Genomic DNA, 27458 nt, shown 5'->3' with positions numbered 1-27458 from the left:
GAGGGTCTCTGAGAGGAGCATGGACGCCAAAGAGACAACTTCTTTTGACATAGAGACCAAAGAGACACTTTGTGTTGACATAGAGACCAAAGACACACCTTCTGTTGACATAGAGACCAAAGACACACATTCTGCCAGCCGAGGTTTATTCATGTTATACAAAGGGTATATTTGCGGGAGTTTCGGTTTCGTGTAGTTGGTTCATCAATGGATTTTGTCTTTAACAGGACATTCTGTGCATAGTTCATAATACATGTTACTGATTGATCCAGCATTTAAGGTGTGTAAAGAAAAGCTTTGGAGTGCAGAGAAGCAGCACATTCATTCACATTCAAAATTCATTTGAAATAAACATCCTTAAAAATGTTTTTTTGCCCTTTGTAAGGGCTGAAATAAATATCTTTTAGAGGGTTAGGGTCATTAATAAGGAGTATATACAGTTTATGAATCAAGTTGCTGGGCCTGCCCTATGCTGAGTTATGAGTAATGAGGTAGATTGATCCTGCGATGGGACAGTAAGCTGATGGGATGGATCCATGGGCTGTCAGCACTTCTTTGAGTAATGTGTGCCTCTTTGGATGCGGAGTTGCCAGCTGCTGCCACTGGGGAGTTTTACAGTGAGAGCTTAACATGAGCCCTGGTAGCTGCTCAAACGCAAATAAATCAGCGCTGGCTTTCAGAATGAGTCTAACCTTCATGTTTTGATGGATAGGTGGACAGAGAGGAGAGAAAACGAGGGTGAGAGACCACACACAAGTAGACATATGGCAAAGGAGGCCATGACATTGTAAAAGCTAGATGTGATTAAGTGTTTATCAATATTAATTTGGACTTTCTTGAGACAATCTCTAATTGAGACTGAGGACAGTCTGTTTACAAGAAGAGACTGGAAATGAAGCTGGGGGGGAGGGGGGGGGGGGGTGTAAAGACAGCCAGTAGTGGTCACACAGCTTTATAAGCCTTCAACTTAATCTGACACACTGAGCCTTAAATCTGCTACCTTCTGGAGCTGGATGCAAGCACGTGTGTGTTCGTTTCCCGGTGTTGTTATGATGCGCTTTGCCTTCCGGACAACTTGGTGCATGTATTCCATTCTTTTCCACTCTGAGGCCTCTGCTCTTGATAACAATTGTTTTTTCTGTAAACCTTTCTGTTAGGTTATAATCAGTTTTTTGTTACTGGTGTAGAAATTAATCAATATAAAAGACAAAACCTTTGAATTTTGAAAATGGCCTGGAAAAAAATCCCTAACAGCCCTACAAGTCCAATAAAACATGGAGCTACCTGGCTAAAAACATGTCCACGTGATAGACGTCGACAGTAAGCATGGCGAGTTTCTGAAAAGTACTCGAGAGGAGGCTCAGGCCTCGTGGCAGACGAACGACAATGCTCCAACATAAAAAGATGCTGCCTAGCACAATGAAATCCTAATGACACACATGATATTCATATGCTGATAGTGCTAGTGGGTGTACCTAAATGATTAAGAGGAACGTTGTGAGGGGCTGTATTTTTTCTCCCTCTGTTTCCTACTCCTCACAAACCAAACTGATGATTGCAGGTTTTTGTCATGTCTATCATTATATAGAAATCATTATATATCAACGTTACCACCGGACAGAGTCTGATAGAGAATCACCCATAGCAGTATTGAGTATCAGTCATGTGCCACTTTAATGTGACCTGAAGTTAACCTTGTGTCGGGTGAGCACGTGGTTGATCAGGAGGAGCCATGTCAGCTGAGATATTTTAGGTTCCTCTGAAAAAGATAATTTACCATGAATGCTCGATCTGCTAGAGGTGCCTCAGTCGAAGTGCGTACCAAGGCGCTCAGCTGCAACCATCAACCCGGCCCACAAAGACCACCGTACACGGCCAAGATGAGGATCCACTGGAGGAACAGGCCCTGCCTCTATCACAACGCCACAGAAGCTGCTGAGGACTCATGGAAGAGAGGCTGCTCCCTGGACACCCTGGACCCCCAACACCAGCAGGAACCAGAAAGTTAACCAGGCGCTCAATGGAGCAGAAGACAGGGGACTGCACCGGCCTGGTCCAGGAGGGGCGCAAACTTTATCTACGACAACAATATGAACATTACACTACCAGGATTCATCAGGTACGGGCTGCAGGGCCAGAGAGGTAAAAGAGACTCGGCTCTTTAGCAGAGTAGGTCAACTCTCCAATAGCACTATACACCGGTGAGATGTATTTTTAAGATTCACACAGTAGACATAGGGTCTGGTATTGTGGTATAGGAACTGGAGATATATGTGATTACATTAACACTACATTTGGATAGTAGGCCAAATTAAACACTCTGAGGTTAATACAAGTGTAAAATTTTCTTTCTGATCGCAACAACAACAAAGTGATGTGAACCAAAATGTATAATGGCACACCTTAAAGAAAATGTCATGGGCAGATGTATATTTCTTAGTAAAAACCTAACAAGCTGTAGTAGAATTTAGAGGAACAATGGAAGAAAACAAGCTGAGAGTCAAATGTTGACCAAGTTAAAGAAATTAAAAGTTGTTTATAAAAAAACAAAAAGCTACAAAATACTTTCAAAAGAGATCAGAACAGATTCAATACATAAATGACTTCTGAATCAGGTCAAATAAATCATTTGGACCAGATTGACATGGCATTCCTGACATATTACAAAATCTTAAAACTAGAGTACCATCCATTTGGCTGCTTTGTTGCAAGGCAGACATCCAGAGAGGGAACGGCCTCACAAGGCAGACGGATATTGATGTCCAGGGAACCTCCACAAATACAAATACAAACCAGAGCAATCCAGATGTGTACATCATAAAACTGACCAGTTGTGTGAGTGACTGACGGCCCATTAAGTTGTGTTTGTTTGGCGATGAGTGTGTGTGACGTCATGGGTGACTGAGTGTGAGGATACTGTGTAAGTTTGTGGACACACTCTGTGTACACAAATGGGGTGGAGGTGTTTTTCTAACAGCTTACCACAGTCGAGCTGCATGCTGCTGCTGTTGTTAATCACTCCGCTATTCATTTTTATGTTCAGTGAACTGCAGGGCTTCAAGGGTTCCCAGGAATATACACATTACGCACTCAGTGACATCCCTCCCTATTTCATTTTCATCTCACTCAATCTTTTATTCATATACAATCTCTCCCTCTATTCACAAATAATAAATGATGACTCTGAAATTGTAAAGTTACAGATGGACTGAATAGCAAAGTCTCCTATCCTCTACATAAATTACCTCTGTATCGCAAATAATCTAATAAACCCCGATCAGGTAAAGCGCTGTGGATGCTGTTAATGCTGTTAGCCGCCGGCTCTACAGCATGCAATGAGCAGCCAAAGCCAGGCAACGGAAAATCAGGCGGGACTTCTCCTCGCCCCTCGCCCAGGAGCGGGACTTCTCCTCGCCCCTCGCCCATGAGCGGGACTTCTCCTCGCCCATGAGCAGGACTTCTCCTCGCTCCTCGCCCATGAGCGGGACTTCTCCTCGCTCCTCGCCCATGAGCAGGACTTCTCCTCGCTCCTCACCCAGGAGCGGGACTTCACCTCGCTCCTCGCCCAGGAGCGGGACTTCTCCTCGCTCCTCGCCCAGGAGCGGGACTTCTCCTCGCTCCTCGCCCATGAGCGGGACTTCTCCTCGCTCCTCGCCCATGAGCGGGACTTCTCCTCGCTCCTCGCCCATGAGCGGGACTTCTCCTCGCTCCTCGCCCAGGAGCGGGACTTCTCCTCGCTCCTCGCCCAGGAGCGGGACTTCTCCTCGCTCCTCGCCCAGGAGCGGGACTTCTCCTCGCCCCTCGCCCAGGAGCGGGACTTCTCCTCGCCCCTCGCCCATGAGCGGGACTTCTCCTCGCCCCTCGCCCATGAGCGGGACTTCTCCTCGCTCCTCGCCCATGAGCGGGACTTCTCCTCGCTCCTCGCCCATGAGCGGGACTTCTCCTCGCTCCTCGCCCATGAGCGGGACTTCTCCTTGCTCCTCGCGAGGAGCGGGACTTCTCCTCGCTCCTCGCCCAGGAGCGGGACTTCTCCTCGCTCCTCGCCCAGGAGCGGGACTTCTCCTCGCTCCTCGCCCAGGAGCGGGACTTCTCCTCGCTCCTCGCCCAGGAGCGGGACTTCTCCTCGCTCCTCGCCCAGGAGCGGGACTTCTCCTCGCTCCTCGCCCAGGAGCGGGACTTCTCCTCGCTCCTCGCCCAGGAGCGGGACTTCTCCTCGCTCCTCGCCCAGGAGCGGGACTTCTCCTCGCTCCTCCTCCAGGAAGGATTCTTGCAGCAGCCGTATGTATAGGGTCTAATGCAGGGCTATACGTCCACATAAACAATAACCGATTCACAGGTGGCTGTGCCGTTTATTAGCTGTAGCGCCTGCTCACTGAAACGTAATCATGGACGAATTAGGTGGATGGAAACGTCCTGATATCCCAGAGGAAGCGTCCTATGAGTACCGCCAGGCGAGGCCGTCGCCGAGTGCCTCAAGCAAGAGCTGCAAATGATTTTATCAGCTACTCTCCTATGAGCAGCTTGGAGTGGAGTGCTCAGATTAAGGATCTGCTCAGCTCTGAAGGAGAAGCTCTTGTTCTCGATTGCTTCTTATAATCAACAAGGCAATCTGTGCCTGACATGTCGAACCTTCTTTGTCACAGTCTGAACACAACAGCTGTCGAGGCTCTGCCAAACGCACAGCTCCACCTGAACCACGTAAGCCGCCAGTTCATCATTCCACTATTGAATCTCCTCCTTCCGGCTAGTTTATAAAACAGTGCAATGCGATTTGACATGTGGACAGGAGGACCAGTGGACCCCGTCTTAGTCTTAGATGTGGAAACTTTGGCTTCTTACTCCCAAAGTAGTGTACCACGCTCCACGTTCCTGTTGGCTCTGCAGATTTCTCATTACGCCCCCCTGTCCCCGAGGTGTGAAGCAGGTGTTTCTACAAGTCAACATCAAGTGGACAATTAGCTAAGAAAGAAATGCACCAGTGATGTGAACAAATCAGCAGGTTTTCTGATAGCACTCCGATGGGCAAATGTCATGGACAACCAATGTGGGTTACAGCCATGAAAAGCTGTTGGTTGAGTAGCACATTTGCATATTTGCTGTCAGTTTATCATCATGCACAATAGTAAAAGCAAAGCAGCACTTGGGCTTTAGGCACACATATCTGCTGTGACCGCACTCCAGTGTTTTCTTTGATTCTGCGATGTTGAATTACTGAGATCGAAAAGACAATGTGAGATATGTTAATGACAAACAAAAAACACATGTGAAATACAAATTGCGAAAGAGAAAGATGAAAAGAGGAGACTGACGAGAAGCCGTGCACAGAGTAAACAGAATTACAGAGAGTGATTAAGATGGACAGACAAACACAAACCGCATGGCCACGATTGTTTTCTCTTCAATAAATGAAATCCTCGTATTATACAAATCCAGCCAGACAAATACATGTTTTTCAATGAAAGAATCAGGGAATAAAGCAATGCACTTGGTTAGAACAAGTCGGGTGTTTGCACTGTGCTGACAAAAGTGAGACGAGCCAAGGAAGGGTTAGGGTTAGGATTAGGTAAGATAAGTTAAAGTTTGCTGTTGTTTTTCATTAATAGGTGAATTAACAGTTGATCAGGTGCTTCATCAATAATTTAATTGTTAATTAAAAACACTGTGCTTCAATGAATAATGAAGGAACGCTAATAAGGATTAAAAAGCCAGTTGAGAATTCCTCTTCATACCAGTGCATCAATTAACCTTTAACTGCTGTCAATAGAAAAAGTCCTTGCCTATGACTATGAATGCCTGTTATTTACTTCTTTAGATTATATATTTCAGGTAATATTCCATTAGGAGTCACAGACATTACAAATTCAGTCCCAGAACTTTACATCTTGCAGATTAATAGTAAAAATGCAACAAAACACCTCTAAAAAATGTGTGACAAAAACCTAGTGTCTCCCCTTTGACGTACTCCATTGTTGATTATAAAGTAGGACAAAAAGGACATAAAAAATAAGTTACAAATCTCATGGAAATTGAATTATTCACACTGGGACGACTGCTGTGAAGTATTTACGCATGATTTATAGCAACACTTACAAACTCTCAGTGCAATGCTTTCAATTCATTCCGTGCCTACAGCTAGAAAAAAATGATGCAGGTGGAGAGAGAGAGAGATGATTTAATACTACTGAATGCAATTTAGCCGTGGAAGCAATGAATGTGAACAACCAGAACAGAAGAGCTTTGCATCAACTCCACCCTCATAATGTTGAGTCACACTTTCCCGTACAGGTAACACAGTGTGGCCGGACGTTGACTCACTCACTAATATGAATAAGAAAAAACACCAAGACGTTTCAGCAGGACACTGAATGTGCACGTGACAGAAAAGAAAAGTAGGAAAGCACAATTGAAAAATTGTTTCCAAACTCTCATTGAAATGAGACTGTGTTCCTCACTCTTACCAATGAGAGTGGGACCAAGGATCTGCTCAACCTCCCTGTTACGTGCAGTGTTGTTTTGCTGTGTGGTCTGTGTGTGTGATTCTCCTCAGGTGTGCTGGTGATGTCACTCCTGCAGCTGTGGCTGATCAGCCGATCAGAAAGAGGATAAATGGCGGTACCAAGCCAGAGTTGGGGGGTGTTGTGGCAGTGCAAGCCAGAGTGAGAGGAGTTGGGTTGTACTGTGAGGAGTTGGGTTGTGCTGTGAGGAGTTGAAGCCAGACTCGTCTTCCTTTTGAAGATGTTTTCATTTACTTTGTGTTGTTGAGTTTTCGTCCATTAAATAACTTTACCAGTAGTTAGTCCAAATCTCCCAGGTTTATTAGTTTACATTGTTTGCGTCCTCTACCCCTTATTGGGTCACATTTTGAGCTTTTTGGGGGGGCAGAGGCGTAATTTTACAGTTTGCTGATTTTCACCCACGGCTCATTTGTAAGCTTAAAGCAAACGTAAAGGAATTGACGGAATGTTTGTGAATCCCTGGGCGCGATTACACCCTGCCATATGCCATACATTGGCTTTAGCTCTATGGCCTGGGACACAGAGCTGACGCTCTGCCATTCACCGTACATTCGCTCCAGCTCCATGTCCGGGACACGGAGCTGACATTATGCCGTTTGTCGTACACTGAACAGGGGCAAACGAATCCATACCACTGCACGGACATTAGCGCCCTAGACCATTACAAATTTCATTTTGAGAGTGAAAACCCTAACCCTAGAAAATGTAGGGACGTAACAGTATTGGGGACTCGTCCGGGATATTTTGTTTGCTTGTACGTTCATCATTGTCTGTTGCGGTAGGTGTATCTGTTTGATTTTTTAATATATCCCTGTGCTAGTGTGTAATTGTGAAACTGCTTCCCCTCAGTCTAGATAGGGTAGTGTCCAGCTGGGCCTAATCAGCCTTTCCTTCGGGGACTCATTTTTTGTCAATCCTGGGCGGAGACAGCGCTCTCCAAAGGGGGCTGGCGTTTCAGGGTTTCGGCTGCTGATGTGTTTCCTGTAAGTTGGCCGCTGGGTTCATCTGAAATGAGCACCGAAACAAGATCTGGCCCATTAATGACTGCCAAAGCAGCTGGGTGTATGGGCAACCAGGACAGAAACAGGTTCTGGCCCAAAGATGGTTGCCAGACCTGGGCTGAATCTGTCATTATAGCAATGGGCCTAAACTGGTGACATGGCAGCTGGGCACCAGCACTAAAACACGCTCCGGCCTATTGATGGCTGCAGAATTTGGCACATTAATGCAGGGTTAGAAATAAGGGGAGTCTGGGGGGTCCCAGTACCCTGTACCCTTGAGCGTAGACGTAAAATCTGTTTGTGTCATGTTAACAATGCTGAAATATTTTCATCCCAGAGAGGCTGGGCAAGAGGGCCAGAGAGGACCTCAGACTTTAGTGTGGTAGGGGTTTCTTCTCTGTTTGGTGATCAGCCTGTGTTGGAGGTTGACTTGATGACGGCCTGTGAATGTCATCTGAGTGGTAGGCTAGCTAACTCTGAGGTCTTGTCTACAATCGACCAGCAGCTGTCCTATCTATCCACGCTTCACAATAGGGTTTTGATAAACTTGCTAGGCAGGTATCCTAGTATCTTAAAAGATATTATATCACGTACAAGTGTCCAAGAGCATGACATTGATGTGGGCGATCCCGCTCCCCTTAAGCAGCATGCATATGAGGGAAGAGGTTTGTTATCTTGTAGAGAACGGTCTTGCCAAGCCCAGCTATAGGCCCTGGAGTTCTCCGTGCTTATTGGCAAGTCTGACGGTAGTCCTGCGCTTCTGCACAGATTTTTCGCAAAAACTATTGTGTCGCTACCAGTGCCCATCACAAGGCGAGAACTTAGGCTTTAGGCATTTCTTGGGCATGGCAGGTTACTATCGCTGTTTCTATAAAAACTTATGGGCAGCAGGGATCAGATCTCCGACCACTCATGTCTCAGGATATGACGGTCACAGATATTTGAGTGTCACACTGACTCACACATGGGTCTCCTGATGATCACATGTATGTCTCAGGTCCTTGTACATGAAATCTCACTGTTTATGATACCTTATTCCAGTATATATGTTGGCGCTCAATGAATGCCTTTTTTTTCTTGCATATGAAACAAGCTATTTAAATTGTAACCTTGTGATATGACTAAAGGTATCTAACGCTACAGTTGCTGGATGTCAACACACACATCAATCTCCTTCAGCTTTATGCTGCTTCCTCCTGCTCCATAAAACAAAAAATGTAGAAGTAGTTTATAATCATACCACAGAACAGCACACCGGCTGGTCGGGTAAGTTGTTTAGTACATACATGGGGGGACTTAGGACCCATGGGATATTCAGTTGACAGGGACAGCCTGGTTTCTTCTTACATCTTATGTGTATTTAAAAATCAGTTACCAACGTCACGTAACTTAAATTGAAATGCTTATCAGTCTGCACTGCATGCTGGGATTAGCTGGGCCTCAAAAGGATTTGTTCTTCTGGTGATTTCTCTGCAGTCCTGAGCACTCACACCTCCACACACTGCGGGCGAAGCATCTGCCAGTTTCCTGCATGGCGTGGGAGGTGTCCATCGATGATGATGGCTAGGCCACCACCACACAGCTGGTCCTCTTCAATTCAATTCATTTTATTTTGTATAGCCCAAAGCAGCAAATTACAAATTAGCCTCAGAGGGCTTACAGGAAAAACTCCCCCAAAATTGTTTTCCCCCTTCCATGGGGAAAAAAGGGAAGAAACTTTAGGGAGAACGTCGGAGGAGAGATCCCTCTCCCGAGATGGACAGACTGCCGTCTCTTTAGTGTCCTCTTGTCTACAATTGTGATGATAGAGTCTGCCCTGTCCCTTTTAGACAGTATGTTTGTGCTTTCCGTCCTATCCAATTTATGTTCAAGTGAACATTTAATTACTTTTCAGATCTACACTCGCATCAGCCAATAAAGTCCTGGTTCCGTTCTTCAGTTGGCGTCCGTGATAAGGCTTACAATTGCAGAGTTGTCAGAAGAATGTAGCATGTGGCAGTAAGCAGACTAGTGCCAGCTAAGTCCGAGGTGTAAAGTGGGAAAAGGAAGTGAGACCCTTGTGGAATCCCTTGGTGCTGCAGAACACCAGGCCAACTCACACTCAACATACCTCAACATCCGCACATACTGCAAGTGTTGAGGTATTCCAGGATCCATACCAGGTGATGATCCACCCCCGAGTGCTCCAACTTGTCCCTCGTAATCATTGGCTGGGTCATCTACCCAAACTGAAGCTGAACCCATGACCAGCTCATCAGGTGGCGGAGATGGATAAGGATCCAAGCAGAACTCAAATGCAGAGTTGAAAACAGAAATACTTCAAATCAAAAGCCGACAGAGATCCGGAACTCACAAACAGGATGACGACATTCAGGGTAAATCCCGAAAACGCGCCAAAACTCATGCAAATGTTGCTATGGGACACGGTTGTTGCTTGGTAACAGAGTCTCACACACTGAACAATACATCCAAGCAAGTACAGTAGTGGTACACTTTCTAACATGGTGGGTTCACTGCTTCTCTTCACCGGTCCATGTCCGCTCTGTGTGCCTCCGCTTTCCAAAAGGAAAAATGAGAGGCAGCGCGACCAACTGAAATGTTGGTGACGTTCATTTAGATGTAAAATCTAAATGGGGGGCTAAGGATTTTGCCTTTGCGCTCCATCCACACTACTTATTTCTGTAGACCACCATGCAGTTACCAGACGATTGCTAATCATTCAGCTGGGGTCAGCTTTCTCACAATGATCCTGTCACTTGGAACTGACAACTGCCTCAAGCGTATGAGTGTCTGTTTGTACGTCAAAGAGGGAAGCTGTCTCATCACGGTCACCCTCGAAACAGCTTAGGGGCATGTACACAACTGTGTGCAGAGAAACGCACATACACTGTCACTGTCCATCTAAGAGGCCTTTGGGCAACACTTGTCCCCTATTTATTTTCATGACCATCTGCACACACGCCAGTTAACTCCAGAGAGTGTGTATTGACTAAGGAAATAAGGGAGGACATTGACAGATACTGCTCGTTGACCAAATTATCTTTAAATGATCTATCACTGATATCTCCAGTTGAAGCTGCCAGCTGCTAATAACGAGTATCTCTGAGTTTGATCATCTCAGCCCACCCAAACTATGTACCGCTTAAGTTCAGTCTTGTCAACGTGAAGGCAGCACTAAGCCACTCACCTTACAGCTCAAGTGTAACGGAGTCTCATATTAGACATTGGACATTGTGAGGCACATCTTCACCCTTGAGCGAGATCTCTTTTTTTTCTCCAATCTCCTGTCCTTGTGTGCCTTGTGTCATTTCCATGTCATGTGCTGTGTTCGGCCTCCCATGGCCACGCCCGTAATGAGGCAAAGTTCCGGTCTTACAAGTCAGGCTACGTATGCCTCTCCTCTCTGATACTTTTATGTTCATGCCCGTTTCCAGTTGTCCTGTGTTGATCCACGTGAAATCCATCCAAGTCAATCCTGTTACTGTTAAAATAAAGACTGTTCTACCCCTGATCCTGGTTCGGTGTTTGCTTCTGAGCCAGTCCTGAACTCAATCCAGTAAAAAAAGGTCATTTCCAAACAAAAATGACTTGAATATGTGACATGTTTATATAATCAACGGTACCATTCAAAGCACAGAGCATGTGACTTTGGATCCAAGGTGCTCTCACTAATTCAGAGATCATGTGATCTGATTCAAGCAGTCACCATGGATGTATATTTGTTAATCCAGAGCTAACCAGGTTATGTTATTTTAAAACTGGCAGGTTACTAGTCATTCGCTTCAGGATACAATTGAAAGGGAACATGAAGGCTGATCAGTGAGGTCATTGTCATTATCTGGCCCCTGTGTTCCAGTCACCCATGTCAATCCATACCGAAGGAAGAAATTGACTTGCTTGTATTTTCCCCTTCTTCCTTCACCTTTTAACTCGCCTCTTCTCCTCAACAGACAATTCCTAACTCACTTCTCCCCACACACTTGTTTGATTTACACTCTGACTTGAATGTAAATAGCTGACAATGCACATATGCTCTGTAGAATTGTCTTCTTTCAAGGACTGAAACATAACCAGCTTGATATCCATCAGCTTAAGGCCCTGATCTACTTCCATTCAAAAGTTCAAGTGCAGCATAATGTCAGTTATACAGAGCACATGCCCTGAGGTTTATATGGCGACCTACCTCAAGTGTTTTGTCCATCTGTCCCAGTTAGGATATTTGAGTCAAAAGTAAAATGATCTGAAATATTCCACCCATCAGGTTTTCTTATATTTTGTCACACTCCATCATCGTCCACCCTGCCCTTTCTCCCTTTGCTCTGGTGCTTGTCTCCTTCTCGCTCTGGTTTCTCTTATTTTTCTTTCATATACTTCTCACATTATCCCTCCTGAGTTTCCAATTCTGGTCGGATAATCTCTCTCTCTCTCTCTCTCTCTCTGTCTCTCTCTGCCTCTCTCATACCTTTCCCTTTGCCCCACCTAATCTCCATCTCTTTCCTCAGATTAAAAAAGAGGGTGGGATGAGAAAAATAAAGACAGTTGGAGAGCTAGAGTTGTCTGTAAGCAAAAAAACATCACACAGAGATTTAGTGAGAATAACCGGACAGGGAAGTGGGCTTTTTGATAAAACAGGCATAGAGTCCAAAAAGCAATATCGTATAGAGGTAAGGAAACAATGACATTTTACAAAAAGCATCCTAGAGAAACCACACTAATCCATGTATGTGTTTGTCCAGGGTGAGAGCAGGGGCAGCCAGAAGCACCTCTGCTGGAGGGGGTTGGGTGTTCCGTGTCCAGTTCAAGGACAGTCCGACACAGATGGACACATTGCAGGGTTTCACAAATATCGATTGCTGTTGGCCAATGAGGCCGGGTCAGTCATAGGTTACCCGCTAGCGCACTTCTGAGAATCTCTTTCAGTAAGGTTCCTGAAATTGGATTTAAAACTGCTTTAAAAACCCTACTGTTACAAAAAAGGCATCCTGCCAAAGATGCCGTGTAGACAGCTGGCTGACATTGTGAAAAGATAACTTCTTCTAAAAAAAGGTGAGGAACTAAATTTTTCAGTGACCCAAATAAGTTGACCTTGGGTGCATTAATAGCAACTACGATATGCTAGCAAATTAAAAGCTAAAAGTATTGCTAGAGTGTGTTGGATGCTCTTATAAGTCATTGGATACTGTAGACATGACACCCATAATGTAATGTTCGTCCAGGGAGAGGATTTCTGTCTAGATTGCTTCCTTATTTTATCCCCATTAAATGTTTCTTGAGGGAGTTGTTCTTCTGAGTCAGGTCCGTGTTTGGGAAAAGAAGATGCCATAGGTGCACAGATAGTACAGCCCTGAGTACTGAAACTTTTGTTATATTTAAATATAACATTTGTTATGAAATATGATGATCTAGCCCATGTTACGATTATAGTGTGTTCGATATTAGATGATAATGGTGATATGGTGCTAAGCCATATTATATTCATTCAAAGATGGCTAAGGCCGAAGGTATAATCAAAGTGTAACAATCAGCAAAGTGTTACACTATTTTGTAACTGTAGTTTCTTCTTTCTTTCTTTTATAACTCAAGCCAACTAATTGTGAATGTAGGGATTATCAGAAAGAGGGCCCCACTATAAATCAAAATGGAGGCCTGCTATGTTTTGTGTAAGTTTAAACTTTTGTATACGGTAAGAGGAGAGGACAGAGCTGGTGGCGTGGAATACACCTTTGCACCAACTTTTAACCAACCCACAGGTTGATCCGCCCCTATTTAATAAACGTAATAAATCAGACACCAGCATGTTAACCAATAACTATGCCTGAAATGTTGTTCTTGGTTTGTGGTTCTTGAGCGTAAGCATAGAGAGTAGTAGCCTGTGGACTGTGAAGGATCAGGAAACCTCAGCATCACAAAAACACACTTTATTATAACTTATAAGTTCTTCGTTCCAGCCTAAAGGTTTTTAAACTCAACAGTACTCACAGCTATGAGGGAAATGTTTGGAAAAGTGTCTATCCAAGGGCACACCGACATACGGACTGAATTATTGACTAAACTATTATACTTCACAAAATATATGAGTGTATTTAAAAAAATAATGATATTCATGAACAGTCTACGACATAAAGAACACATTGAGAATGCATAACCTCCATCATGGCAATAAGCAATTTTATGATTAAGATATTGTGGGTTCTTTGTAGCGTGTTGCCCACACTATACCCCTCAACCAAAATGGGCCAAACTATTTCTGCAAATGAACCGAAAGCATAGCCTCCTCATTGAAGGTAATAGAAACGACAGGGTGAAGAAAACCATCATGATCCAACTTTGTTGGCAAACTCCACACAAACATCTGTTTGGCACTATTATCTGACATCCGAGGTGGCTGGTGGATACAGTACCTAACACACAAACAGATACGCTGAGCAGTTTGAGTGAGGGATTTGAGGGAGGGGTTAGGGCCTAGTGTAGGCGGGGAGGGATGGAAGGTCAACCCTTGTTAACAATGAGTCCATTGATTCCAAGTGGCCAGCCTCTTCTCAGGCCTCCGTTCTGTCCTTTTGCCCCATATCTTCCATCTCTCCTTTCTCCCTATTGTCTCCTATTTGTGTTTTGCTCTCCTGTTTCAGACCCTCTGCTTTTAATGCCGTACAACTTTTTATATCGGATACTTCTGATGAAATTGGATGGATTGGATTTTTTTTTAAAAGGTTAGATTTCTCCATTCCCTTCTCTCATTTTACCGTTTTCTTCCCCCATATCACCTCACCTCCTCCTTTTGGTTCAGGTAGCAGCTTTCAACTGGCTATAACACAAAAGACCAATTGTGCATGTGTGCCTTTCTGTGTCAGCGGGTCTCAGTGCCTCAACACATACATGTATGGCATGCATTCTCAACATCTTGCTAGCAGTGCTTTTATGTGTGAGTAGCTACGATGGTGGCATGTAAGGGGCAGCTGTGATGAATGCAAACAAACACAAACCACGTGGAAAAGAAGATGCTCAAACACAGGAGGGAGAGAAGATGAGTGGAATAGAAGATAAGGAGATGGCTTATGCTATAATCCTATTCAAGTGCTGGGTAAATGCATTGGACAAATAAACAACTGGATGTGCCAGAATTTCATTCAATTAGAAAAGATAAAACAGAAGGATTGTTTTTTCGAGCAGACAACGAAGAAAAAAAAAATCTAGGTGTAGTTATGGATTCAGCCCTCCACCTGAACATTCACATGAAGACATTCCAAGTTTCAACAGGATTTGAAACAACATGTCCATGAACTCATCTTCAGTAGACTGGACTACTGTAACGCTGTGTTCAAGTATCTGTAAAGTCAGTGAGAAGACTGCAGCTCGAGTCCTCACTAAGACAAGGAGAGTGGACCACATTACTCCAGTTCTGAGGTCATTTCCCTGGGCTTGGTGGTGTGACCATCAACTACTGAAGTTTAGAGTAAACTGGAGGTGGGTTTCTGTCGAGATGGAAGGGACTGGGAGCTTAGCTTTTGCATGTACCGTGTACCACACTGGAAAAATGAATGTGAACCCGTCAAGTCAGTACGGCAACGGAAGACAGCAAAACATTGCTTGAGCAATTGCATAGAAAACCATACATGTTGCAACATACTTATCTGTTTATCTTGCTTGTACATTTATTCTTGTATCACACCAATAACCAAGACAAATTCCTCTCTGCGTAACATAGGTGGCAATAAATGGCTCCTGATTCGGATTCTTAATAGTTACATAGAGGGTGCACTGTCCTGCAGGCCCCAGCCTCTTTTTCTGTCAAACTTTTGTGCTGTGGGTTTTTGGCAGTCTGTTGCTTCTTGAGAGACAAGATGTGATGTAACATGTTTGTTCAGATTCAGTCCACCAACACAGACAGCAATTCAAACAAGCTCTGTTACTTCCACTCCCACTGTTTTAATTCATGTTTTTCTGCTTGATTCCTTTCTGAACAATACAGGTGTCCGTAAATGGACTGTAAGCTCAGAGCTGCACAAAGGAGTAAAATATAGAGATGAATATTGGAACACTTAGTAAGTAATGTGTATTACACTTGTCAAAGACAAAAGTCACTAAGTTTTTAACATAATAAACACAAAGTGGGTATACAAGGGCCAATGACAAAAAAGAAGAAAACCATCCAATACATAATAGTACACAGCAGCTAGCAACAACTTCAATCTACTTGCTCTTTGCATACTCTACTTTGGAATGGAGAAAGGAATTGGATTTAATCTTAAATGCAGCTGTGGGTTTAACTTAATGAAGAAGTAATCATTCCATCAAAGTAATTGGGCAGACCTTCCAGAAGCAGTTCAAATGTTTCTCTCACATTCACACATTTGGAACAATCCTGGGTTACTGGGCCTGCCAAAGGGAACCATGGGAACTAAAACCTAACTATTTGTGGCCTACCCACTGTACCAGCATAGCTACAGCCATCAGGGGGTTAAGGCTTCATAAAATGAAAAGGCAACACAGATTGACTCATCACACTAAGAACCGTACAGATTGCTTTTTAATTTGCAGTCTTGATCAATTCATAATATGCTTTTTTAAGATTGCACTGTCCGCTGTGCACAGAGGGAAAAGTGACAGATCAACACCATCTCAATATAACCATTTGTCTGTATGACAGTCTGATTGAAGAGTGTTATTACCTAATTTGTCCATTTCAATGTATTCTTCCTAAAAGGTGGATCAGTGTTCTCACCGCTACACTTTCTAAGCATCTACCCCCCTACATGTTGGAACTTGGATTACTGTCTTTCTGTTCCTTTTTGCTCAACGACTGTATTTAAAGCTTGTGCTTTTACGTGAGCTATGGGTGTGCTTGCCTGTCTTCCTGCTCTTCGAGTAAATCTTTTTGAATTTATCCATCTGCCCCACAGACATTTTTATCACTCATTCATTCAGTCATTCTGGCTCTGTCTTCACACCTTGTATTTATTTTCAAGCAGGCCTCCAGTTGCGGACTCTGCACACCAACATGCCCTTACAACAAGAATTGCAGACAACGTGGACCCAGCGTGCGCCTTTTAATAATTGAAACGTCAATATCCGCTGCGGTGGTCATTGATAGGAATTGGTCTCTTGTCTGTGGGAGCCCTTAGCCAATCCCTTACTTATTCGGTCTCCATTAAAGGAAAAAATGATGTAACCGATGTTTCTATATACAAGCCACTAGAGAAAATACAGTGGCGGTTTATAGTAAAGCAGAGTTATGTCGAGCAGAAGTTTTCTGTTGACCTAATCTCTCTTGCTGTCAACATATCTGGGAATGTATGAATTAACATTACTAACGTTTTCAAATTGCGTATGTTCGGGTTAGGGCGATATTAGCTAAGTTGACCTATGTATTCTAAGAACCACCACTACCGACAGAATAACAAATTCATACAGGGCATTTATAGATTATCAATTTGGGTTTAAGCTGATTTGCTCATGGCACAACAAGAAAACACACCTCACATGTATGCATCAACCGTAACAATAACACAATATTATTGTGATCTGAAGTTAGAGTTTTGCTGTGGTACCTTTGTTTCACTGATAATAAAACTCAAGTAGCATCCGCTGTAGCTAAGCCTCTCACCACAGCTGTGACATGAGTTCAAACAAGCCAAATGGAAACGGGATGACTTGTAACTGCACAGACCACTTAGTCCCCCTTATTACTATGTTCCTTCCCCATGTGTTTGCCTGCAGCCCCACAGCAATGACATGACGTCCCCCTGACAGAAATAAGACGGAGGCATTTTCTCCTCACCATACTCACAATAAACTGTAAGATTAGGCGTCCAATCTTTAAAATATTTAAGATGACATATATAAAACAATTATTTTATAACAACAATAACTTTGTAATCCCACATTTACTATTGTGAAGTCAAAGAAAATGTCAGCTGTTGAATGCAGAACCACCACACACACACACACACACACACACACACACACACACACACACAGCTTTCAGAGTCCTTCAGTAGAAACAGCTTTTCCTCAAGAGCTGCCTTCCAAAAACACTTGACAAGAACAGAAATTGGCAATTCATTCCCCCATTTATTTTCTTTTTCTTTTTCACCCATCTCATTTTTTATTGATCGCAATCACTTGTTCCATGCACATGTTCAAATTGCAGAGCAGAATTTTTGTCTTTTCTCCCCTGCAACTGCTAGAAGAATAGCCCAATCAAGGCAAATTGGTACTAATCTTCTCACTTTTTAACGGGAGATTTAGAGAGAGCAGCCGAAAACAATTTCAACAAGAATGAAGAGAATAGGCAGTGGAATATATGGTATGTGGAATAGCTGAGAGGCAGACAGACAATGGCGAGCAGGGATCCTGTGAGAAACACAAGAGACACAGATGGAGAGACAGTGAGAGGCCTTGAGTGCCACCTACCAACTTGTTGAGGGGAATGGCAATGGTCCACTGCCAACTGGTGTCACTCCCTTCTGTGCTTGTACGTCTAAGGACAAAGAGACAAGAACATGTAGAAGCTCCGGGGGGATGAATCACCTTCCTGTATGCTTGTCAGTGTGTTTTAGATGACGCATTGTTGCTGCTATGCATTCAAACAGCAGAATTTCCTGTGAATTAAGTATTATTCAGAAGGCTCAAATTTTCAGAAAAGTGGTAAATAATAAAGATTTGATGGGGTCTTTTCAGTGTCGCATCTCTGCAATATAATGGAGGTTCTCGCTAACCCACGTCTTACACAAAATGATTTGATCTATTTGTCTTTTGCCTTCCCTTGAGGGGCAGAGTAGTGGAGGGAGTGTATGTTCCAGCCAAAGGCCTCCCCCCTACACCCTCTGTGGAATCGAGATCAGGTGTGCCAGGAGACACACCTGGACCTCATCTCCTCATCACGGGGGTACAAAAAGGCAGGGAGGAGACAGGTTAGGAGAGGACCCTGGTTAGTCGGATGGCGGCCCTGGGGTGGCTCATATAGTTTCATTTAGTTTGGCGAGCGCCAGATATACTCTTGGTTATCTGTTGTTTTCTTTTCACATTGTTTTATAAAATGACACCATCCGCCTCTGCCTCTTGGCTACTGCGCAGCCATTGTTCCTGTTAAAGTTAACATAAGCGGTTTGAAAATACACAACGGTGCTGTCATCACATGGGCTTGATTAAGCAAAGATTCATGGATATAGACAATAATAATGAAATCACTAGCAGCAATTGTGACACATCTCAACAGAACACAAAGCAAAAAATAAAGCCTTTGTCAACATACGGTATGCTTCTTCTTTACAAACTTCATTATTTCAAAGTTGGCTTATAGCCATCCCCAAAAAACTACAAGCGGAGAGTCAGGTGGGTCCAAGCTGGAGTCGAAAAAACGCTTGGGCAACACTTGTCAAGAAGGACCAGCGCTGTTTTCTCACTTGTATTTTTCTTCATATTGTATTAATGATTTAGTGTTTTGACAGCTCAGGTCTCTTTAAGCTAAAATATTTTTTTGTGCACTTTATTTTTTGAAAAGCCTATAAATTTGGCAGATGTAAAGCATAAGTGTGCATTTCCAACCCTTATGTTTTTTAATAAGGGTTGGAAATGAATCAGGGTTTTTCTTAAATCTGATTTATCAATTAATCTGAAAATAAATCAACAGATTCTTTGATTACTAAAATAATTATTGCAAGCTGCACGGTGTAAATCTTAAACATCACACGCCTTTCCTTTTCCTCCACTGGGAAACTGCTTCGATGTTGGAATATTGGTTCACACGACCAACTAGTTTGAATCCACACTGACCTAACATATTTCATCGAGCCCTCTTTAATGCCTCTCACAGGTTGAGTACTTGTGTAATGTAGTGGATGAAGACCCATCACACTGATGAAGAGCATAGCTGTGCTTCTTTGATTAAAGCTTGACGGGATCAAAGAATCTCGTCTCTATTCAATCCTTTCACCTTACTCGGCACTAACAAATACAATGAGTCACATAAACAGGATCAATCCCTTTTAGCTAGACGTTCTCTGTGGAATTTGTGCAGACTGCTAGTGCATCAAAACATTTGGAACAAATACGCTGTAATAAGCTAATTCAAATGATGGACAATACCCGGTCCTCGCACTGCTTCCTGCTGTGTTGTTATACTGTATTATTATGAAATGCTCTACAATGTGTTTTGAATGTTGTTATGAGCATTATGAATCAGAGGTGGGAACAAGTCACTGTTATGCAAGTCACAAGCAAGTCTCAAGTCATTGCCCTCGAGTCCCGAGTCAAGTCGAGTCAAAGACGAAGCAAGTCCCAAGTCGAGTCACAAGTCAAAGCCAACAAGTCTCAAGTCGAGTCACAAGTCGTACCATTTTATTTTCGAGTCAATTCAAGTCCTCTTATTATAGTGGGGACGGGGGAACCCTGGGTGATGGTGCGCTGCCTCACAGACCTAGACTACGAAGGGAAGGGTAATGGTGGATCGACTGTGACTGTGTTATAGTACTGTAACGCTCACCCCAATGCTGCAGCGCAAATAAGGAGGCGATGGCTTGCAACTCCGGTGCATTTATTTATATAAAAGAACTCAACTTCGGTCACTGTTGGCCGTCACCACGCCGAACGAACACTTCCGCATACACGGCCCCCCAAAACTCGTGTTGTCTCGCGTAACTACAGCTGGTAACGGAGCATAACGTGAACACATGCAACATCTGCATAACCGATTAACTAATAACTTTAACTCAGCTCATTACACTACTTTAAAACGGACGTTGACATAATGTTGGCGAGGATTTCCATCGGAGTCTGAATCCGGGTTCAAAAATCCCGATTTTTGTAACCATGAACGAGCTGTCTCGTTGATACGGTCAAATGGACTGCAGTGATTGGATGTTGTTCAGGCAGCGCTCTCTGCATACAGGTGGCGCACATTTATTTGACAGATGCAGATAAACAGAGCGGCGCGGTGGTGTGAAAATGTTTTCCCCCAGTTTTCATGGGAAGTAGCAAGTCTTCTCGAGTCAAAAGGCTCGAGTCCAAGTCAAGTCACGAGTCATCGGTGTTCAAGTCCAAGTCGAGTTGCAAGTCTTTGTACGTTTTGTCGAGTCGAGTCTCAAGTCATCAAATTCATGACTCGAGTCTGACTCGAGTCCAAGTCACATGACTCGAGTCCACACCTCTGTCATGAATACTTACAGTATGTGCACATTGAACTTATGACACAGTATGAGTGTGTTCATAATACACTACACAGACATGGCCCTCCATGAATGTGTGGAGGAAGAGGAAGCGAAACACCTGGAGGCTGAGGCTCATTTGCCCTTTGAGAGGTCAGAAGACTAGAAAAGTCTATACAAGTACACCAGTTTACCATTAACCCCCAAAAACAGATAATACAAACAATAGACGTTAGACATAGATAATAAGACATGACAAGACATTACAACGAATAGAAAAGGTTCATGAATAACATCAGAAAGATATTCAAATTTTAAAAAAAGGAAAGCACACACACACATCAAAGGTCTAACTTTTCAATGTAACATTGAGACCAGATCTAAGGGAGAAGTGTTGGATAACCCCCCCCCCCCTTCGGTATCTTACCCTACTCTCAGTAATCAGTAGAAGAGCTTTTAGAGTGCAGGGAGAGAGATTCGTATTAACTCGCTAATTCATGTCAACAGCCAAATCTACTCCATGACGATGAATAAACAACTATTCACCCCATAACAATTCTGCACATGCAAAAGCCACAAAGTGGAACAGCACGCAAATGAGAGGGATTGTGAAGTACCGTTAATATGCATACTAAACATATTTGTGAGGGGGGGTTCACATTTCTAGATATAAAACCATGACACTTATTTCTGTATTATTTTACCCATCTTACATTATGAATCCAGCGCTTGACAATGATCGACCAAATGAACAAATGATCAATAACCTTTATTGATTCATTATGTTTGAAAACTCAACATGGCTCAGGTTGAATGCAGTCACATAATCCTAAAAACAATAACCATTCTAGAGGGGCATAAGGAGCTCGTGACAGTATACCGTCAGAGTTCAGTTCATACACGGTTTTTTATAAAGCATAGAAAAGCATAGAAAGCAAGCTCAATGGGTTATTTTAGGTTCCTTTCCCTTATCCCCATGTTCATTGGGGTTGGAGATGCACCCACGCTGCATGCGCTTTGTCCCCTAGCAGTACGAGTCAAAAGACGAAACCCCTCAGAAATCTGGCTCAGCTCCTCTAACTTTGATTTGTACCAACCACCTTCTGATGGGAGAAAACAACAAGGGCTTTGGATTCAAATTGATCCGTGGCTTCATCCTTATAACAGACCTATCGCCATTAAGAAGCCTTACGGCTGCCTCTCAACAGATGGGTGAAGACAGCAACGTCACTGTGGCATGGGAACGCTCAGAGATCTCCAGTCACAGGAGCCTCTCACACAAGTGGGCACATTGGCATTCACACCTAGAGAGTCTCCAGTCCACCATGAGCTGACTGTCTTCAGAGTACATCTCGTGCAGAATCCAGTCACATAAGCATACAAACATATAGGGCGAAAACACAATCAGTTTATCAACTGCAATTTCTTTCATGATCCACCTTCTGATGTTCAAAAACTAATGATTTGTAATGTGAGAATGTTTACATATATATATATATATATATATATATATATATATATATATTACTAAATTGGAATTAATGGATTGTAATTAATGGATTATTATTGTGTATATATATACACAATAATAATCCATTCCAGAAAAATATGATTTATTGGTTATGGAAATGACAAGAGGAGGACCAGCGCTGCATCTGGTTGGCACTGCTAAAGCGATAATGAGGCACATGTCCACTGTCACCTCCCAACCTCTTTAACATGTGGACCTGAATCACCCTGCAGCTCGTCTACACCCATCTCATCCGTCTATCCATCCGTCTATCCATGTCTGTTCACAACTACCTCGTGACACTTTACCACTTCACAACAACAAAGTCAAGAGTTCATTAAGATACAATTTTGTTTCCAAATGTAATAATGAAAATATCTTATTATTATCATGATCATATTGTCTATTTCAACATGACAATGTCCTCATGCACAAAGCCAGGTCCATAAAGATTCCCAGGTTAGTTTGGAAGGACTTGATTGGGCCCCCTGACCCCACTGACGCCCCCGTGACCACATGCAGCCGAGGTTCCAACATCTGGTGGAAAGGGTGAACTACAAGGCTGTTTGAGCAGAACATCCATGCCATGGATACAAATGGTATGTCTCCACATGGCATCAGTGGTGACCAATTCAAGCATTGCATGCAATCTCATACACACCACTGGAAAGTGTTAAGGATTTTGGTTGTGAAGATGTAGCTCATTAAAACGTATTTGTTCTACAGTGAAATTGTTAACTTTGAAAGAGATAACCCTATCAAGTGTCTACATACACTACAAGAACATTAGCGAGCAAGAAAAGTTTTACCCAGCTCTATTATTCATGAGGTTATGTGCCTCTACGTCTCCCTGTCAGTAATCCATTCGTCTGTTTATCCGTGTTCTGAATCTCACTTAGCTTGTAGCTTTCCCCTGTGCCAAGGAAGCAGGACAACATTCTGCTCGTAGGAGGGCTGGCTGAGCCGTGCTGTTCCTTTTCCATATTTATGACTGAGAGGTGTGCAAGGAGCTGCTTCCCCCCCTTCCCCTCCCCCACTAAATGTCTTCTTCATCTTCCAAACATCGATCCATCCATCTGTCCGTCTCTTCATAGTACCTGCTGATCCGTGGGCTTTTCTTCAATGCCGAATGTACAGTGATGAGTGAGTTGTATCTGTTTGAAACAGAATTTCACCTTTTTCTTTGAGGTCTTTCATGGTCTTATCAGGAATCCAAAAAAATCTATCCAAATAAAGTTGTCCCTTGTTTTTATTTACATCATTTTGGCTTCATTTCGGGCTGACACAGGATCACGTAGTATCATCTCTTTTTTGAATGGATCGCAGCGCAGCAAAACTGGCCCTATTAACTGACTGAGTGATCACGTAACACCACTGGTCAGAGAGACAAGGAACACACATGGTTTAAATACACTGTGGAGGTGTAGGTGATTGGACACAGGAAGAAACAATCAGAAACACGGCAGACAATCCCAGGCTGCATTCGAATCATCAAAAAATGACCTTAACCCCTGTGGAAAACGTCATAGGGTCAAGGAAAGATGGTTAGGAGAATTCATGAGGAGCTAGGAGAAGTCCACCGCGGTGTATAGGGGATCCAACATCACTTTCACTGGAGAGACAAGTTAATGACATCAGTGTGCAGCGGCATAACTACAATTTCTCCAAAAATGGACTATAAAGAAGCATCTTGGATCAAAGTGTTACTTTATTATGGAAGCCCATTTCCGCCAAAAAAAAAAAAAAAGAAGGGTGAGAAAGTCGAAATTATGACTTAAAAAGTCAAATTATGACTTAAGAAAGTCGAAATTATGACTTAAAAAGTCGAAATTATGACTTAGTCACTGACGATGTGCAATTATTTGACAAGTACAAAAAACAGCCGTAAAACCTCTAAGCTCCAGTAGCCGATGGTGTAAGGCATCCGTCCTGGATATGTTGTTATTTTGCTCGACATGGTTCGAATCCAGGTTGTGGCGATCTTTCATTAATATATATTTTCTTGAATTACTTTCTTAAATGTCTGTGATGCACGTCACTGTATGACCCTCTGAACATAAAATCCTCTTATGTCCAAATGTTTCGGTGGCGCAAGGCTGCAGCCTCTCGAAAAAAAGTATCGATACACATGTTTGGAAGTGTTCCATGATACGCCAACCAAACCAGTTGTCTTGGCTCACCCTGAACCAAAAGGTTTTCTTGCCACTGACGATGTGCAATTTTATGACAAGTATTGAAATCAGCAGCGGCACCTGACAGCTCGGTTGGTCGACGGCGTGGGTTCATGGGTTCGAATCCAGGTTGCGGCGATCTTTTAATAAATGTATGTTCTTTTATTTATTTCTTTATACGTGGCAGTGATGTAGTGCTCACTTATACAATCATAATCGCTGCATTGGATATGGGATGCATTTTGAACATTTTCAGCAATATGTTTGCGAATGTATGACGAATCAGGTGACCGAGGCAGACAACATCTGCCGCTGTCGGGGCAAAACAAACACGCACCCGTAGCCAAACCAGTAGGTTCAAAAACCACTAGCTATGTTGATGTTGCTGTAACGTCATCCCCCTTTGAGGAATACAGAAAACACATCGCTGATTACTAACAGTATTAATTTCCGTGTATGAATCAACATCACAGCGTATACATTGCAAAACCAGCGACGTTGTGACCGCGTCACGGAAGCTGCGCATGCGCATATCTTAAGTCATAATTTCGACTTTTTAAGTCATAATTTTGACTTTCTTAAGTCATAATTTCGACTTTCTCACCCTTCTTTTTTTTTTTTTTGTGGCGGAAATGGGCTTCCATAATAAAGTCACACTTTGATCCAAGATGCTTCTTTATAGTCCATTTTTGGAGAAATTGTAGTTATGCCGCTGCACACTGATGTCATTAACTTGTGTCTCCAGTGAAAGTGATGTTGGATCCCCTAAACACCGCGGTGGAACGTTATCCCCCTTTGAGGAATACAGAAAACAAATCGCTGATTACTAACAGTATTAATTTCCGTGTATGAATCAACATCACAGCGTATACATTGCAAAACCAGCGACGTTGTGACCGCGTCACGGAAGCTGCGCATGCGCATATCTTAAGTCATAATTTCATATCTCATAATTTCGACTTTTTAAGTCATAATTTCGACTTTCTAACCCTTCTTTTTTTTGTGGCGGAAATGGGCTTCCATACTTTATTAACAAGGCTGCAAAATAAATGAGTTGCGGTTACTTACATGATCTGTGTTCTCGATCGTTATCTTTCGTGAATGGCCAAATGATATATTGCTTCCGCAAGCAATTGTGGGAAAGAATCTTGTCCTTGCGTAAAGGAAGGTCAAGTGGCTCTAATGCTAAAAGAGCTAGGTAGGCAAGCATTGAAGCTCCTTTCCTTAGCATTAGAGAATTGAAACAGTTCTTATCATGGCGGCCACTTACACCACCTGCAGGTCATTTTCATTTTCAGTTAGAAACCTTCCTAAGCAAATTTTCTAATCCGAAGGAAAAAGCACACGCGGGAAGGAAGTGAAGTTAACCCATGGACACAAGAGGCAGGAAACTACAAGATGAAACAGGACATGAACCCACACTGTGACAAGAATCTTGAGGCATAGAATGTGTTACAGCCGAGATGGGATCTAGACATCAAGATGTATTGTAGATTATATGGAAGTTTTGGTTAGAATATTGATTCATTCATGTAAGATATTCTATACGTATATAAGCATGGTCATTAAAAAAGTTTTCTCTCCTGATTGGTTTCAGGGTTAATGACCAATCAAGAGAAGGAAAACACACCCTCGGATAATCAAAGCTAGTCATGTGTATTAAAAAAACAAAAAGAGATGGCAGGCTGAAACCCATCATCTTCTCAATCAAACACAACCGACAAACAGCAAAGTTGTAACGATGCCATTTAACCCTTTGATGAATATGATCTGTTATATGAGATGTCAGCTGGCTTTCCTTAGCTGCATTCCATCTCACAAAGTATAGGAGACTCAAACCACTAAAAAACATATTAAATAATGCAAAACACTTGGGAAGAAGTGGAACTGCAGATACTGCCCTTGAAGCTACAAAATAAATATAATTATAATGTGAGCAACTAAAAGATGGAGAGGTCATGCAATCGTTGACAGCTGAATACGCTAAAGGCAGTGATTCGTTAACACTACAGAAAAAGTATTCTATCCCCTCAATTTGGCTCTAATTTGAGAGGGCACAAGCAGCTGTAGCTTCCCCAAGCACCCCAACAGTTTCCAAAGATCCCCAATCAACAGAGAAGAAGATGGTACCTTCTCCAAAATCAGGCCTTTGAATGGACGACCCCTATCTTCTCCCGATCGATTCCCGCGACAAAAGGGCAGCGCGGATGCAGATTTAAACGTGACTTGAGAACATATATCAAACTCTCTCAACGCACAGTAAGGTCAGAGGTAAGATTAGCATGTGTTGTTGCATGGTTAGGAAGGGCCTTTAATAATAAACCAACCTATCCTCATCTGATGCTGGATCAGGACTTAGCTTTTTAACGTGCAGGGTACCCAATGGCATCACTACACAAGCCTCCCTGTCATGGTTCAGTAAAAGATGGCAGTGTGGGTTAGAATAGGTGTGTTTGTTATGTTTTCAGCTACGTAGTCTACATTATGGTATTAAGTTCCCCACATGGCCTGTCACACTAGACAACTGCCCTCATTATTTAATAATGTATTGTATTATTGTTTGTAGGTTGATTCAGACCTAATAGACATTTTAAACAATCAAATGGCATAAATGAACTTCTGGATATCACTCAACAGTAGAGTTTAATGACAAATGACAGTAAAGGCAACAGCACAAATACACACAAAAACACACACGTGTCCTCTACATGTAACTAAATGTTCTACATCTATTTAACATAAAAAAGAGTCTTGCTGAAAGGCTTATAATCTTGACATTTCACATGAAAGTCGCTGTAATTGTCTTTGTTCGGTCAGTGGAGAACTACCCTCTCCTTCCTCTGCATCTGCCTTTGTCTCTCCATCTTGATCAAAGTGCCCTCTCTCCTAGTGTGAAGTTGATTATCATAATAGACAGTGATTGTCGCGTAAGAAAAAACGTGGCTATAATTGTTCATCATTGAGCAATGATTTCTGACTTGATTTCAAACGCCTGGATTGTGCATGTGTGTGTGTCTGCGCATGTCTCACACACTGACAGAGACAAGTTGTGGAAGTGTCTCGCCGCTTTAAATTTTTTTATGTCGTTTTAAAGATGACAAAATAAATGTAACAAC

The 27458-nt window shown here is 42.9% G+C and overlaps 1 protein-coding gene across 1 annotated transcript in view; it reads right to left on the bottom strand.

Annotated features, from left to right (window-relative positions):
* LOC119217450 (teneurin-3) overlaps nt 1-27458 on the bottom strand; it is a 209371-nt gene that overhangs the window by 158330 nt on the left and 23583 nt on the right. Inside the window, 1 exon segment of the mRNA XM_062564357.1 lies at nt 17930-17996. The gene's annotated coding sequence lies outside the window, so the exon portion shown is untranslated.

This window comes from Pungitius pungitius, chromosome 9 (assembly GCF_949316345.1).
Source record: "Pungitius pungitius chromosome 9, fPunPun2.1, whole genome shotgun sequence".
Classification (NCBI taxonomy): Eukaryota; Metazoa; Chordata; class Actinopteri; order Perciformes; family Gasterosteidae; genus Pungitius; species Pungitius pungitius.
This window is presented reverse-complemented; position numbering and strand designations above follow the sequence as displayed.